At 40.3% G+C, this 15,351-nt stretch overlaps 1 non-coding gene across 1 annotated transcript; it reads left to right on the top strand.

Annotated features, from left to right (window-relative positions):
- Positions 1-7,714: 7,714 nt before the first annotated feature.
- Positions 7,715-7,822, top strand: LOC112793892 (small nucleolar RNA R71). The gene has a single exon (XR_003198580.1). It is a non-coding gene; the product is annotated as a small nucleolar RNA R71 (small nucleolar RNA).
- The last annotated feature ends 7,529 nt before the right edge of the window (positions 7,823-15,351 follow it).

The raw sequence follows: 15,351 nt of genomic DNA, 5'->3' as shown, positions 1-15,351 counted from the left end.
CGACGTTTATGTATTTTGGTAAATACTATATTTATTTAATTTAAATAAAAAGTCCTTAAAACTTTCCAATTTAAGAAACTAAAAAGAGCATAGATAAAAAAAAGAAGAGGAAAGTGGAAAAGGAGTGAGGGTGAGGGAAGCGTTCTGTGTATGCGAAGAGAGAATAGATAAATGCCAAAACATAAAGGCCATTGCTACGGTGCTTGATGAGCGGATAATTTATACGCTTTTTGGCATTGTTTTTAGTATGTTTTTAGTATATTTTAGTTAGTTTTTATTATATTTTTATTAGTTTTTATTTAAAATTCACTTTTCTGGACTTTACTATGAGTTTGTGTGTTTTTCTGTGATTTCAGGTATTTTCTGGCTGAAATTGAGGGACCTGAGCAAAAATCTGATTCAGAGGCTGAAAAAGGACTGCAGATGCTGTTGGATTCTGACCTCCTTGCACTCGAAGTAGATTTTCTGGAGCTACAGAAGCCCAATTGGCTCGCTCTCAATTGCTTTGGAAAGTAGACATCCTGGGCTTTCCAGCAATATATAATAGTCCATACTTTTCCCAAGATTTGATGGCCCAAACTGGCGTTCCAAATCAGCTTCAGAATTCCCAGCGTTTAACGCCGGAACTGGCACAAAAGTTGGAGTTAAACGCCCAAACTGGCACAAAAGCTGGCGTTTAACTCTAGGAAAAGTCTCTACACATGAAATCTTTAATGCTCAGCCCAAGCACACACCAAGTGGACCCCGGAAGTGGATTTTTACGTCATTTACTCATTCTTGTAAACACTAGGTCACTAGTTCACTATAAATAGGACTTTTTGCTATTGTATCTTCACCTCATGACACATTACACGTTTCTTATTGTATCTTCTACGGCATGAGTCTCTAAACCCCATGGTTGGGGGTGAGGAGCTCTGCTATGTCTTGATGGATTAATGCAATTACTAGTGTTTTTCATTCAATCACGCTTGCTTCTATTCTAAGATATCACTTGTTCCTCAACTTGATGAATGTGATGATCCGTGACACTCATCATCATTCTCACCTATGAACGTGTGCCTGATAACCACCTCCGTTTTACTTTAGATTGAGTGAATATCTCTTGGATTCCTTAATCAGAATCTTCGTGGTATAAGCTAGAATTGATGGCGGCATTCAAGAGAATTCGGAAGGTCTAAACCTTGTCTGTGGTATTCTGAGTAGGATTCAAGAATTGAATGACTGTGATGAGCTTCAAACTCCTGAGGGCTGGGCGTTAGTGACAGACGTAATAGAATTACTGGATTCTATTCCAACCTGATTGAGAAACAACAGATGATTAGCCGTGCTGTGACAGAGCGCGTTGAACATTTTCACTGAGAGGATGGGAGGTAGCCATTGACAACGGTGAAACCCTACATACAGCTTGCTGGTGCGCGAAATTGTGAACAATACTTTTCACAACTCTCATAATCCCCGGTCATGAACCCCAAAAACGTGGTGTTCAATACCATGGCATTAACACAACTTCGCACAACTAACCAGCAAGTGCACTGGGTCGTCCAAGTAATAAACCTTACGCGAGTAAGGGTCGATCCCACGGAGATTGTTAGTATGAAGCAAGCTATGGTCATCTTGTAAATCTTAGTCAGGCAAACTCAAATGGATATAGTGATAGACGCATAAAACACAAAGATAAAGATAGAGGTACTTATGTAATTCATTGGTAGGAACTTCAGATAAGCGCATGAAGATGCCTTCCCTTCCGTCTCTCTGCTTTCCTACTGTCTTCATCCAATCCTTCTTACTCCTTTCCATGGCAAGCTTATGCAAGGGTTTCACCGTTGTCAGTGGCTACCTCCCATCCTCTCAGTGAAAATGTTCCTATGCTCTGTCACAGCATGGCTAATCATCTGTCGGTTCTCGGTCAGGCCGGAATAGAATCCAGTGATTCTTTTGCGTCTGTCACTAACGCCCCGCCTGCTAGGAGTTTGAAGCACGTCACAGTCATTCAATCATTGAATCCTACTCAAAATACCACAGACAAGGTTAGACCTTCCAGATTCTCTTGAATGCCGCCATCAGTTCTAGCCTATACCACGAAGACTCTGATCTCACGGAATGGTTGGCTCGGTTGTCAGGCGAGCACTCGGTTGTCAGGCGATCAACCATGCATCGTGCAATCAGGAATCCAAGAGATATTCACCCAATCGAAGGTAGAACGGAGGTGGTTGTCAGTCACACGTTCATAGGTGAGAATGATGATGAGTGTCACGGATCATCACATTCATCAAGTTGAAGAACAAGTGATATCTTAGAACAAGAACAAGCGGAATTGAATGGAAGAACAATAGTAATTGCATTAATACTCGAGGTACAGCAGAGCTCCACACCTTAATCTATGGTGTGTAGAAACTCCACCGTTGAAAATACATAAGAACAAGGTCTAGGCATGGCCATGAGGCCAGCCTCCCATTGATCTAAGATAGCATAACAATGAAGATAGCTACCCCTCGATATCTCAATACAATAGTAAAAGGTCCTACTTATAGAAAACTAGTAGCCTAAGGTTTACAGAAATGAGTAAATGACATAAAAATCCACTTCCGGGCCCACTTGGTGTGTGCTTGGGCTGAGCAATGAAGCATTTTCGTGCAGAGACTTCTCTTGGAGTTAAACGCCAGCTTTTATGCCAGTTTGGGCGTTTAACTCCCATTTTGGTGCCAGTTCCAGCGTTTAACGCTGGGATTTCTGAGGGTGACTTTGAACGCCGGTTTGGGCCATCAAATCTTGGGCAAAGTATGGACTATCATATATTGCTGGAAAGCCCAGGATGTCTACTTTCCAACGCCGTTGAGAGCGCACCAATTGGGCTTCTGTAGCTCCAGAAAATCCACTTCGAGTGCAGGGAGATCAGAATCCAACAGCATCTGCAGTCCTTTTTAGTCTCTGAATCAGATTTTTGCTCAGGTCCCTCAATTTCAGCCAGAAAATACCTGAAATCACAGAAAAACACACAATCTCATAGTGAAGTCCAGAAAAGTGAATTTTAACTAAAAACTAATAAAAATATACTAAAAACTAACTAGATCATACTAAAAACATACTAAAAACAATGCCAAAAAGCGTACAAATTATCCGCTCATCACAACACCAAACTTAAATTGTTGCTTGTCCTCAAGCAACTGAAAATCAAACAAGATAAAAAGAAGAGAATATGCAATGAATTCCAAAAACATCTATGAAGATCAGTATTAATTAGATGAGCGGGGCTTTTAGCTTTTTGCCTCTGAACAGTTTTGGCATCTCACTCTATCCTATGAAATTCAGAATGGTTGGCTTCTTTAGGAACTTAGAATCCAGATAGTGTTATTGATTCTCCTAGTAAAGTATGATGATTCTTGAACATAGCTACTTATTGAGTCTTGGCCGTGGCCCAAAGCACTCTGTCTTCCAGTATTACCACCGGATACATACATGCCACAGACACATAATTGGGTGAACCTTTTCAGATTGTGACTCAGCTTTGCTAGAGTCCCCAATTAGAGGTGTCCAGGGTTCTTAAGCACACTCTTTTTGCCTTGGATCACAACTTTATTATTTTTTTCGTTTTTCTTCTTTTTTTTTAAATTTTCGAAATTTTCTCCCCTTTTTTTTTCATTGCTTTTTCTTGCTTCAAGAATCATTTTTATGATTTTTCAGATCCTCAGTAACATGTCTCCTTTTTCATCATTCTTTCAAGAGCCAACATTCATGAACCACAAATTCAAAAGACATATGCACTGTTTAAGCATACATTCAGAAGACAAAAATATTGCCACCACATCAAAATAATTAAACTGTTATAAAATTCAAAATTCATGCAATTCTACTCTTTTTCAATTAAGCACGTTTTTATTTAAGAGAGGTGATGGATTCATAGGACATTCATAACTTTAAGGCATAGACACTAAGACACTAATGATCACAAGACACAAACATAGATAAACATAAGCATAAAATTCGAAAAACAGAAGAATAAAGAACAAGGAAATCAAAGAACGGGTCCACCTTAGTGATGGCGGCTCTTTCTTCCTCTTGAAGATCCTATGGAGTGCTTGAGCTCCTCAATGTCTCTTCCTTGTCTTTGTTGCTCCTCTCTCATGATTCTTTGATCTTCTCTAATTTCATGGAGGATGATGGAGTGTTCTTGATGCTCCACCCTTAGTTGTCCCATGTTGGAACTCAATTCTCCTAGGGAGGTATTTAGTTGCTCCCAATAGTTTTGTGGAGGAAAGTGCATCCCTTGAGGTATCTCAGGGATCTCATGATGAGTGGGGTCTCTTGTGTGCTCCATCCTCTTCTTAGTGATGGGCTTGTCCTCATCAATAGGGATGTCTCTCTCTATGTCAACTCCAACTGAATAACAGAGGTGACAAATGAGATGAGGAAAGGCTAACCTTGCCAAGGTAGAGGACTTGTCCGCCACCTTATAAAGTTCTTGAGCTATAACCTCATGAACTTCTATTCCTTCTCCAATCATGATGCTATGAATCATGATAGCCCGGTCTATGGTAACTTCGGACCGGTTGCTAGTGGGAATGATTGAGCGTTGGATAAACTCCAACCATCCTCTAGCCACGGGTTTGTGGTCATGCCTTCTCAATTGAACCGGCTTCCCTCTTGAATCTCTCTTCCATTGGGCACCCTCTTCACATATGACTGTGAGGACTTGGTCCAACCTTTGATCAAAGTTGACCCTTCTAGTGTAAGGATGTTCATCTCCTTGCATCATGGGCAAGTTGAATGCCAACCTTACACTTTCCGGACTGAAATCCAAGTATTTCCCCCGAACCATAGTAAGATAATTCTTTGGATCCGGGTTCACACTTTGATCATGGTTCTTGGTGATCCATGCATTGGCATAGAACTCTTGAACCATCAAGATTCCGACTTGTTGAATGGGGTTGGTAAGAACTTCCCAACCTCTTCTTCGGATCTCATGTTGGATCTCCGGATATTCACTTTTTTTGAGTGAAAAAGGGACCTCGGGGATCACCTTCTTCAAGGCCACAACTTCATAGAAGTGGTCTTGATGCACCCTTGAGATGAATCTCTCCATCTCCCATGACTCGGAGGTGGAAGCTTTTGCCTTCCCTTTCCTCTTTCTAGAGGTTTCTCCGGCCTTGGATGCCATAAATGGTTATGGAAAAACAAAAAGCAATGCTTTTACCACACCAAACTTAAAAGGTTTGCTCGTCCTCGAGCAAAAGAAGAAAGAAGAGAGTAGAAGAAGAAGAAATGAGGGGAAAGGGAATGGCTTTTGTTTTCGGCCAAGAAGGGGAGAAGTGGTGTGTATGTTGTGTGAAAATGAAGGAGTGAAGGAGGGTTTATATAGGAGTGGGGGAAGGGTGGGTTCGGTCATGGATGGGTGGGTTTGGGTGGGAAAGTGGTTTGAATTTGAATGGTGGGGTAGGTGGGGTTTTATGAAGGATGGATGTGAGTGGTGAAGAGAAAGATGGGATTTGATAGGTGAAGGGTTTTTGGGGAAGAGGTGTTGAGGTGATTGGTGAATGGGTGAAGAAGAGAGAGAGTGGTGGGGTAGGTGGGGATCCTGTGGGGTCCACAGATCCTGAGGTGTCAAGGAAAAGTCATCCCTGCACCAAATGGCAAGCAAAATCTCGTTTTGTGCCAATTCTGGCGTTAAACGCCGGGCTGGTGCCCATTTCTGGCGTTTAACGCCAGCTTCTTGCCCTTTTCTGGCGTTTAACGCCAGTCTGGTGCCCCTTTCTGGCGTTAAACGCCCAGAATGGTGCCAGACTGGGCGTTAAACGCCCATCTGCTAACCTCACTGGCGTTTAAACGCCAGTAGGTGCGTCCTCCAGGGTGTGCTGTTTTTCTTCCTGTTTTTCATTCTGTTTTTGCTTTTTTCATTGATTTTGTGACTTCTCATGATCATCAACCTACAAAAAAAACATAAAATGACAAAGGAAAATAGTTAATTATAAAACATTGGGTTGCCTCCCAACAAGCGCTTCTTTAATGTCATTAGCTTGACAGAGGACTCTCATGGAGCCTCAGAAATGCTCAGAGCTATGTTGGAACCTCCCAACACCAAACTTAGAGTTTGAATGTGGGGGTTCAACACCAAACTTAGAGTTTGGTTGTGGCCTCCCAACACCAAACTTAGAGTTTGACTGTGGGGGCTCTGTTTTTGAGAGAAGCTCTTCATGCTTCCTCTCCATGATGACAGAGGGATATCCTTGGGCCTTAAACACCAAGGATTCTTCATTCACTTGAATGATCAACTCTCCTCTATCAACATCAATCACAGCCTTTGCTGTGGCTAGGAAGGGTCTGCCAAGGATGATGGATTCATCCATGCACTTCCCAGTCTCTAGGACTATGAAATCAGTAGGGATGTAATGGTCTTCAACTTTAACCAGAACATCCTCTACAAGTCCATGGGCTTGTTTTCTTGAGTTGTCTGCCATCTCTAGTGAGATTTTTGCAGCTTGTACCTCAGAGATCCCTAACTTCTCCATTACAGAGAGAGGCATGAGGTTTACACTTGACCCTAAGTCACACAAGGCCTTCTTGAAGGTCATGGTGCCTATGGTACAAGGTATTGAAAACTTCCCAGGATCCTGTCTCTTTTGAGGTAATTTCTGCCTAGACAAGTCATCCAGTTCTTTGGTGAGCAAAGGGGGTTCATCCTCCAAGTCTCATTTCCAAATAACTTGTCATTTAGCTACATGATTGCTCCAAGGTATTTAGCCACTTGCTCTTCAGTGACATACTCATCCTCTTCAGAGGAAGAATACTCATCAGAGCTCATGAATGGCAGAAGTAAGTCCAATGGAATCTCTATGGTCTCAGTTTGAGCCTCAGATTCCCATGGTTCCTCATTGGGGAACTCATTGGAGGCCAGTGGACGCCCAGTGAGGCCGTCCTCAGTGGCGTTCACTGCCTCTTCCTCCTCTCCAAATTCGGCCATGTTGATGGCTTTGCACTCTCCTTTTGGATTTTCTTCTGTATTGCTTGGAAGAGTACTAGGAGGGAGTTCATTAATTTTCTTGCTCAGCTGACCCACTTGTGCCTCCAAATTTCTAATGGAGGACCTTGTTTCAGTCATGAAAATTTGAGTGGTTTTGATCAGATTAGAGACCATGGTTGCTAAGTCAGAGGTATTCTGCTTAGAACTCTCTGTCTGTTGCTGAGAAGATGATGGAAAAGGCTTGCTATTGCTAAACCTGTTTCTTCCACCATTATTATTGTTGAAACCTTGTTGGGGTATCTGTTGATCCTTCCATGAAAAATTTGGATGATTTCTCCATGAAGGATTATAGGTGTTTCCATAGGGTTCTCCCATGTAATTAACCTCTTCCATTGAAGGGTTCTCAGGATCATAGGCTTCTTCCTCAGATGAAGCTTCTTTAGTACTGCTTGGTGCATTTTGCATTCCAGACAGACTTTGAGAAATCATATTGACTTGTTGAGTCAATATTTTGTTCTGAGCCAATATGGCATTCAGAGTGTCAATCTCAAGAACTCCATTCTTCTGACTAGTCCCATTGTTCACAGGATTTCTTTCAGAAGTGTACATGAATTGGTTATTTGCAACCATTTCAATCAGCTCTTGAGCTTCTGTAGGCGTCTTCTTCAGGTGAAGAGATCCTCCAGCAGAGCTATCCAAAGACATCTTGGACAGTTCAGAGAGACCATCATAGAAAATACCTATGATGCTCCATTCAGAAAGCATATCAGAAGGACACTTTCTGATTAATTGTTTGTATCTTTCCCAAGCTTCATAGAGGGATTCTCCTTCCTTCTGTCTGAAGGTTTGGACTTCCACTCTAAGCTTACTCAATTTTTGAGGTGGAAAGAACTTTGCCAAGAAGGCATTGACTAGCTTTTCCCAAGAGTCCAGGCTTTCTTTAGGTTGTGAGTCCAACCATGTTCTAGCTCTGTCTCTTACAGCAAAAGGGAATAGCATAAGTCTGTAGACCTCAGGGTCAACCCCATTAGTCTTGACAGTATCACAGATTTGCAAGAATTCGGCTAAAAACTGATGAGGATCTTCCAATGGAAGTCCATGGAACTTGCAATTCTGTTGCATTAGAGAAACTAATTGAGGCTTAAGCTCAAAGTTGTTTGCTCTAATGGCAGGGATAGAGATGCTTCTCCCATAGAAATCGGGAGTAGGTGCAGTGAAGTCACCCAACACCTTCCTTGCATTGTTGGCATTGTTGTTGTTTTCGGCTGCCATAGGTTCTTCTTCTTTGAAGAATTCGGTCAGGTCCTCTAAAGAGAGTTGTGCTTTGGCTTCTCTTAGCTTTCTCTTCAAGGTCCTTTCAGGTTCAGGATCAGCCTCAACAAGAATGTTTTTGTCTTTGCTCCTGCTCATAAGAAAGAGAAGGGAACAAGAAAATGTGGAATCCTCTATGTCACAGTATAGAGATTCCTTTAGGTGTCAGAGGAAAAGAAAAGTAGAAGACAGAAGTAGAAAATTCGAACTTATCAAAGAAGATGGAGTTCGAATTTTGCATTAAGGGATAGTGTTAGTCCATAAATAGAAGGATATGAGAAGGAGGGAAGTAATTTTCGAAAATTAAGTAAAAGATTTTGAAAACATTTTTGAAAACACTACTTGATTTTCGAAAATGAAAGTGGGAAAGAGATCAAGTGATTTTTGAAAAAGATTTTGAAATTAGAAATCAAAAAGATTTGATTGAAAACTATTTTGAAAAAGATGTGGTTAAGAAGATATGATTGGTTTTTAAAAAAATGTGATTGAGAAGATATGATTTGAAAAACATTTTAAAAAGATTTGATTTTGAAAATTAAAAACTTGACTAACAAGAAAAGATATGATTCAAACATTAAACCTTTCTCAACAGAAAAGGCAACATACTTGAAATGTTGAATCAAATCATTAATTGAGAGTAAGTATCTTTGAAAATGGAAAGAAATTGATTTTGAAAAAGATTTGATTGAAAAATTGAATTGAAAAAAGATTTGATTTTGAAAAACTTTGAAAACTTGAAAAAAAATCTGATTTGAAAACAGAATCTTCCCTCTTTAGCCATCCTGGCGTTAAACGCCCAGAATGGTGCACATTCTGGCGTTTAACGCCCAAAACTATACCCTTTTGGGCGTTAAACGCCCAACCAGGTACCCTGGCTGGCGTTTAAACGCCAGTCTGTCCTTCTTCACTGGGCGTTTTGAACGCCCAGCTTTTTCTGTGCAATTCCTCTGCTGAATGTTCTGAATCTTCAATTCTTCTGTATTATTGACTTGAAAAGACACAAATTACAAATATTTTTGGATTTTTAATAATAAGGATAAATCAAAATGCAACAAGAATCAAATAACAATGCATGCAAGACACCAAACTTAGCAGTTTGTATACCACTGACACTAACAAAATGAGAATGCATATGAGACACACAAAACACTCAAGTCAATTGAATTTAAAGATCAGAGCACGAAAATCATCAAGAACAACTTGAAGATCCTTAAGACACATGAATGGATGCATATAATTGACACCAAACTTAAAATGAAACACTAGACTCAAACAAGAAATATTTTTGGTTTTTATGATTTTTTGATTTTTTTGTGCTTTTTCGAAAATTAAGTGGAAAAAGATATCAAAATTCTTAATGAGAATTCCAGGAATCAGTGCAATGCTAGTCTAAGACTCCGGTCCAGGAATTAGACATGGCTTCACAGCCAGCCAAGCTTTCAAAGAAAGCTTCGGTCCAAAACACTAGACATGGCCAATGGCCAGCCAAGCCTTAGCAGATCACTGCTCCAAAAGCAAGATTGATAAAAATCAACAAGCTCTTGTGATGATAAGTTGAAACCTCGGTCCAATGAGATTAGACATGGCTTCTCAGCCAGCCAGACTTCAACAAATCATCATGAAACTCTAGAATTCTTCTTCAAGAATTTCGAAAAAAAAATAAATACCTAATCTAAGCAACAAGATGAACCGTCAGTTGTCCAAACTGAACAATCCCCGGCAACGGCGCCAAAAACTTGGTGCGCGAAATTGTGAACAATACTTTTCACAACTCTCATAATCCCCGGTCATGAACCCCAAAAACTTGGTGTTCAATACCATGGCATTAACACAACTTCGCACAACTAACCAGCAAGTGCACTGGGTCGTCCAAGTAATAAACCTTACGCGAGTAAGGGTCGATCCCACGGAGATTGTTAGTATGAAGCAAGCTATGGTCATCTTGTAAATCTTAGTCAGGCAAACTCAAATGGATATAGTGATAGACGCATAAAACACAAAGATAAAGATAGAGGTACTTATGTAATTCATTGGTAGGAACTTCAGATAAGCGCATGAAGATGCCTTCCCTTCCGTCTCTCTGCTTTCCTACTGTCTTCATCCAATCCTTCTTACTCCTTTCCATGGCAAGCTTATGCAAGGGTTTCACCGTTGTCAGTGGCTACCTCCCATCCTCTCAGTGAAAATGTTCCTATGCTCTGTCACAGCATGGCTAATCATCTGTCGGTTCTCGGTCAGGCCGGAATAGAATCCAGTGATTCTTTTGCATCTGTCACTAACGCCCCGCCTGCTAGGAGTTTGAAGCACGTCACAGTCATTCAATCATTGAATCCTACTCAGAATACCACAGACAAGGTTAGACCTTCCGGATTCTCTTGAATGCCACCATCAGTTCTAGCCTATACCACAAAGACTCTGATCTCACGGAATGGTTGGCTCGGTTGTCAGGCGAGCACTCGGTTGTTAGGCGATCAACCATGCATCGTGCAATCAGGAATCCAAGAGATATTCACCCAATCGAAGGTAGAACGGAGGTGGTTGTCAGTCACACGTTCATAGGTGAGAATGATGATGAGTGTCACGGATCATCACATTCATCAAGTTGAAGAACAAGTGATATCTTAGAACAAGAACAAGCGGAATTGAATGGAAGAACAATAGTAATTGCATTAATACTCGAGGTACAGCAGAGCTCCACACCTTAATCTATGGTGTGTAGAAACTCCACCGTTGAAAATACATAAGAACAAGGTCTAGGCATGGCCATGAGGCCAGCCTCCCAGTGATCTAAGATAGCATAACAATGAAGATAGCTACCCCTCGATATCTCAATACAATAGTAAAAGATCCTACTTATAGAAAACTAGTAGCCTAAGGTTTACAGAAATGAGTAAATGACATAAAAATCCACTTCCGGGCCCACTTGGTGTGTGCTTGGGCTGAGCAATGAAGCATTTTCATGCAGAGACTTCTCTTGGAGTTAAACGCCAGCTTTTATGCCAGTTTGGGCGTTTAACTCCCATTTTGGTGCCAGTTCCAGCGTTTAACGCTGGGATTTCTGAGGGTGACTTTGAACGCCGGTTTGGGCCATCAAATCTTGGGCAAAGTATGGACTATCATATATTGCTGGAAAGCCCAGGATGTCTACTTTCCAACGCCGTTGAGAGCGCGCCAATTGGGCTTCTGTAGCTCCAGAAAATTCACTTCGAGTGCAGGGAGGTCAGAATCCAACAGCATCTGCAGTCCTTTTTAGTCTCTGAATCAGATTTTTGCTCAGGTCCCTCAATTTCAGCCAGAAAATACCTGAAATCACAGAAAAACACACAATCTCATAGTGAAGTCCAGAAAAGTGAATTTTAACTAAAAACTAATAAAAATATACTAAAAACTAACTAGATCATACTAAAAACATACTAAAAACAATGCCAAAAAGCGTACAAATTATCCGCTCATCACTTGCCATGGAAGGAGCCTTGCGTGCATGAAGAAGAAGACAGTAGGAAAGTAGAGATTCAGAAGATAGAGCATCTCCAAAACCTCAACCTGTTCTCCATTACTGCAAAACAAGTATTTATTTCATGTTTTTCTACTTTTCACAATTAAACCTGAGAATTATTGATATCCTGACTAAGAGTTATAAGATAACCATAGCTTGCTTTAAGCCGACAATCTCCGTGGGATCGACCCTTACTCACGTAAGGTATTACTTGGACGACCCAGTGCACTTGCTGGTTAGTTGTGCGGAATTGCAAAAGTGTGATTGCAATTTCGTGCACCAAGTTTTTGGCGCCGTTGCTGGGGATTGTTCGAGTTTGGACAATTGACGGTTTATCTTGTTGCTTAGATTATGAATATTTTATTTTTGTTGGTTTATAGTCTTTTATTTGAGTTTAGTTTCATATTTTAAGTTTGGTGTCAATTGCATGCTTTTATTTTCTTTTAATTTCTTGAATTTGCATGTTCCTAGTCCTTTCTTGATCTTTAAAATTTCTAAGTTTGGTGTCTTCTTTGTGTTTTCCTTTAATTTTTCGAAAATTTGTGTTGGATTTTCTAAAAATTTTAAGTTTGGTGTCTCTTGTGCTTTTATTTACTTAAAAATTTTTAGAAAAATTTGTTCTTGGTGTTCATCTTGAACTTCAAAGTTTTCTTGGTGTTCATCTTAACATTCAAAGTTTTCCTGTTTGTTCTCTTTGTTTTTGATCTAAAATTTCTAAGTTTAGTGTCATTTTGTTGTTTTTCTCTTTCTTCACTAAAATTCAAAAATCAAAAAAATATACTTTCCTTATTTTACTCATAAATTTTCGAAATTTTGCATTAATTTAGTCAAAGATTTTCAAAATCATATCTTTTCAATGATTTTTTTTATTTGCAATCATATCTTCTCAATCATATCTTTTTCAAAATAATTTTCAATCATATCTTTTTAATTGCTAATTCCAAAATCTTTTTAATTAATTAATTAATTTAGCTTTCAATTTGCTTTGATTTTATTCTCTTTTGGTTTTCGAATTTTTATTTATTTTATTTTATTCGGTTACTCTTAATTAAAAAAAAATATTTTTACTTTACTTGCGATCCATATCATCTCCCTTTCTCCATCATGGACCTAAGTGGAGTTGAGCAGTTCAGAAGGACTCTGGGGTCATATGCTAACCCCATTACAGCTGCATATGGGAGTAGTATCTGTATACCTCCCATTAAAGCAAGCAGCTTTGAGCTAAACCCTCAACTCATTATCATGGTGCAGCAAAATTGCCAGTATTCCGGTCTTCCACAGGAAGAACCTACTAAGTTTCTGGCACAGTTCTTACAAATTGCTGACACAGTACGTGATAAAGAGGTGGATCAGGATGTCTACAGATTATTACTGTTTCCATTTGCTGTAAAAGATCAAGCTAAGAGGTGGTTGAATAACCAACCCACAGCAAGCATAAAAACATGGAGACAGTTATCAGACAAATTCCTGAATCAATTTTACCCTCCAAAAAGGATTACACAGCTAAGGCTGGACATCCAAGGCTTTAAACAAGAGGATAATGAATCCCTTTATAATGCCTGGGAGAGGTATAGAGGTATGCTACGGAAATGCCCCTCTGAAATGTTTTTAGAGTAGGTATAGTTAGACATCTTCTATTATGGGCTTACAGAAAAGGCTCAGATGTCTTTAGACCACTCAACTGGTGGATCTATACACATGAGGAAGACGATTGAAGAGGCTCAAGAGCTCATAGATACGGTTGCTAGAAATCAACATTTATACTCAAGCAGTGAGTCCTCTATAAAAGAAGAAGCTATGGCAGTAACTACTGATCCTAACCCTCAAGAACAGATGGTTGAGCTTAATCAGCAATTACTCATGATGACAAAACAGTTAGCAGAATTTAAAGAGATGCTCCAAGAAACTAAAATTGCTAACAAGAATATGGAAGCACAATTAAATCAGACAAGACAGCAACTATCTAAACAGATAACAGAAGAATGCCAAGCTGTTAAATTAAGGAGTGGGAAGACATTGAATGTATCAACTCAAAGCAGCAGAAAGCTAAGAAAGGAACAACCAACAGAGGATGACCAACCAACTACCCAAAATCCCTCTGAGGACAGTAAGAGCCCAGTGAGGAATGATTCTGGTGTTCAAACGCCAAAAAAGGGTAAGAAAGTGGCGTTAAACGCCCAATAGGTAGCCAATTCTGGCGTTCAAATGCCAGAAAAGGGTTGCAATCTGGCGTTAAACACCCAAAAAGCACCCAATCCTGGCATTCAAACGCCACAAAGGGGTCAGACACTTGCAAGTGCTGATAACAAACCCCTTAAGCAGGCTTCTCCAACCACTTCTGTAGGAATTAAACCTGCAGCAACTAAGGTTGAAGAATATAAAGCCAAGATGCCTTATCCTCAGAAACTCTGCCAAGCGGAACAGGATAAATAATTTGCCCGCTTTGCAGACTATCTCAGAACTCTTGAGATAAAGATCCCGTTTGCAGAGGCACTTGAGCAAATACCCTCTTATGCTAAGTTCATGAAAGAAATCTTAAGTCATAAGAAGGATTGGAGAGAAACTGAAAAAGTTTTTCTCACTGAAGAATGCAGTGCAGTCATTCTGAAAAGCTTACCAGAGAAGCTTAAAGGCCCTGGAAGCTTTATGATACCATGCACATTAGAGGTTACTTGTACCAAGAAAGCTCTATGTGATCTTGAGGCAAGTATCAACCTAATACCTACATCCACTATCAGAAAGCTTGGCTTGACTGAAGAAGTCAAACCAACCCGAATATGCCTCCAACTTGCTGATGGCTCCATTAAATATCCATCAGGCATAATTGAGGGCATGATTGTCAAGGTGGGACCATTTGCCTTTCCCACTGACTTTGTAGTGCTGGAAATGGAGGAACACAAGAGTGCAACTCTTATTCTAGGAAGAACTTTCCTAGCAACTGGACGAACCCTCATTGACGTCCAAAAAGGGGAATTAACCCTGAGAGTCAATGAGGATGAGTTCAAGTTGAATGTTGTCAAAGCTATACAGCATCCAGACACATTAAATGACTGCATGAGCGCTGATATTATTGACTCTTTGGTGGAGGAGGTCAATATGACTGAAAGTCTCGAATCAGAGCTATAGGACATCTTTAAAGATGTTCAGCCTGATCTGGAGGAACTAAAGGAAATAAAAGAACCTCTGAAAATTTCTCAGGAAGAGGAGAAACCTCTTAAACCCGAGCTCAAACCACTACCACCATCCCTGAAATATGCATTTCTGGGAGAGGGTGACACTTTTCCAGTGATCATAAGCTCTGCTTTAAATCCACAGGAAGAGAAAGCACTAATTGAAGTGCTAAGGACACACAAGACAGCTCTTGGGTGGTCCATAGGTGATCTTAAGGGCATTAGCCCAGCAAGATGCATGCACAAGATCCTATTAGAGGACGATGCTAAGCCAGTGGTTCAACCACAAAGGTGGCTAAATCCATCCATGAAGGAGGTGGTGCAGAAAGAGGTCACTAAGTTACTAGAGGCTGGGATTATTTATCCTATTTCTGATAGCCCCTGGGTGAGCCCTGTCCACGTTGTCCCCAAGAAGGGAG

This window comes from Arachis hypogaea, chromosome 3 (assembly GCF_003086295.3).
Source record: "Arachis hypogaea cultivar Tifrunner chromosome 3, arahy.Tifrunner.gnm2.J5K5, whole genome shotgun sequence".
Taxonomy (NCBI): domain Eukaryota; kingdom Viridiplantae; phylum Streptophyta; class Magnoliopsida; order Fabales; family Fabaceae; genus Arachis; species Arachis hypogaea.
This window is presented reverse-complemented; position numbering and strand designations above follow the sequence as displayed.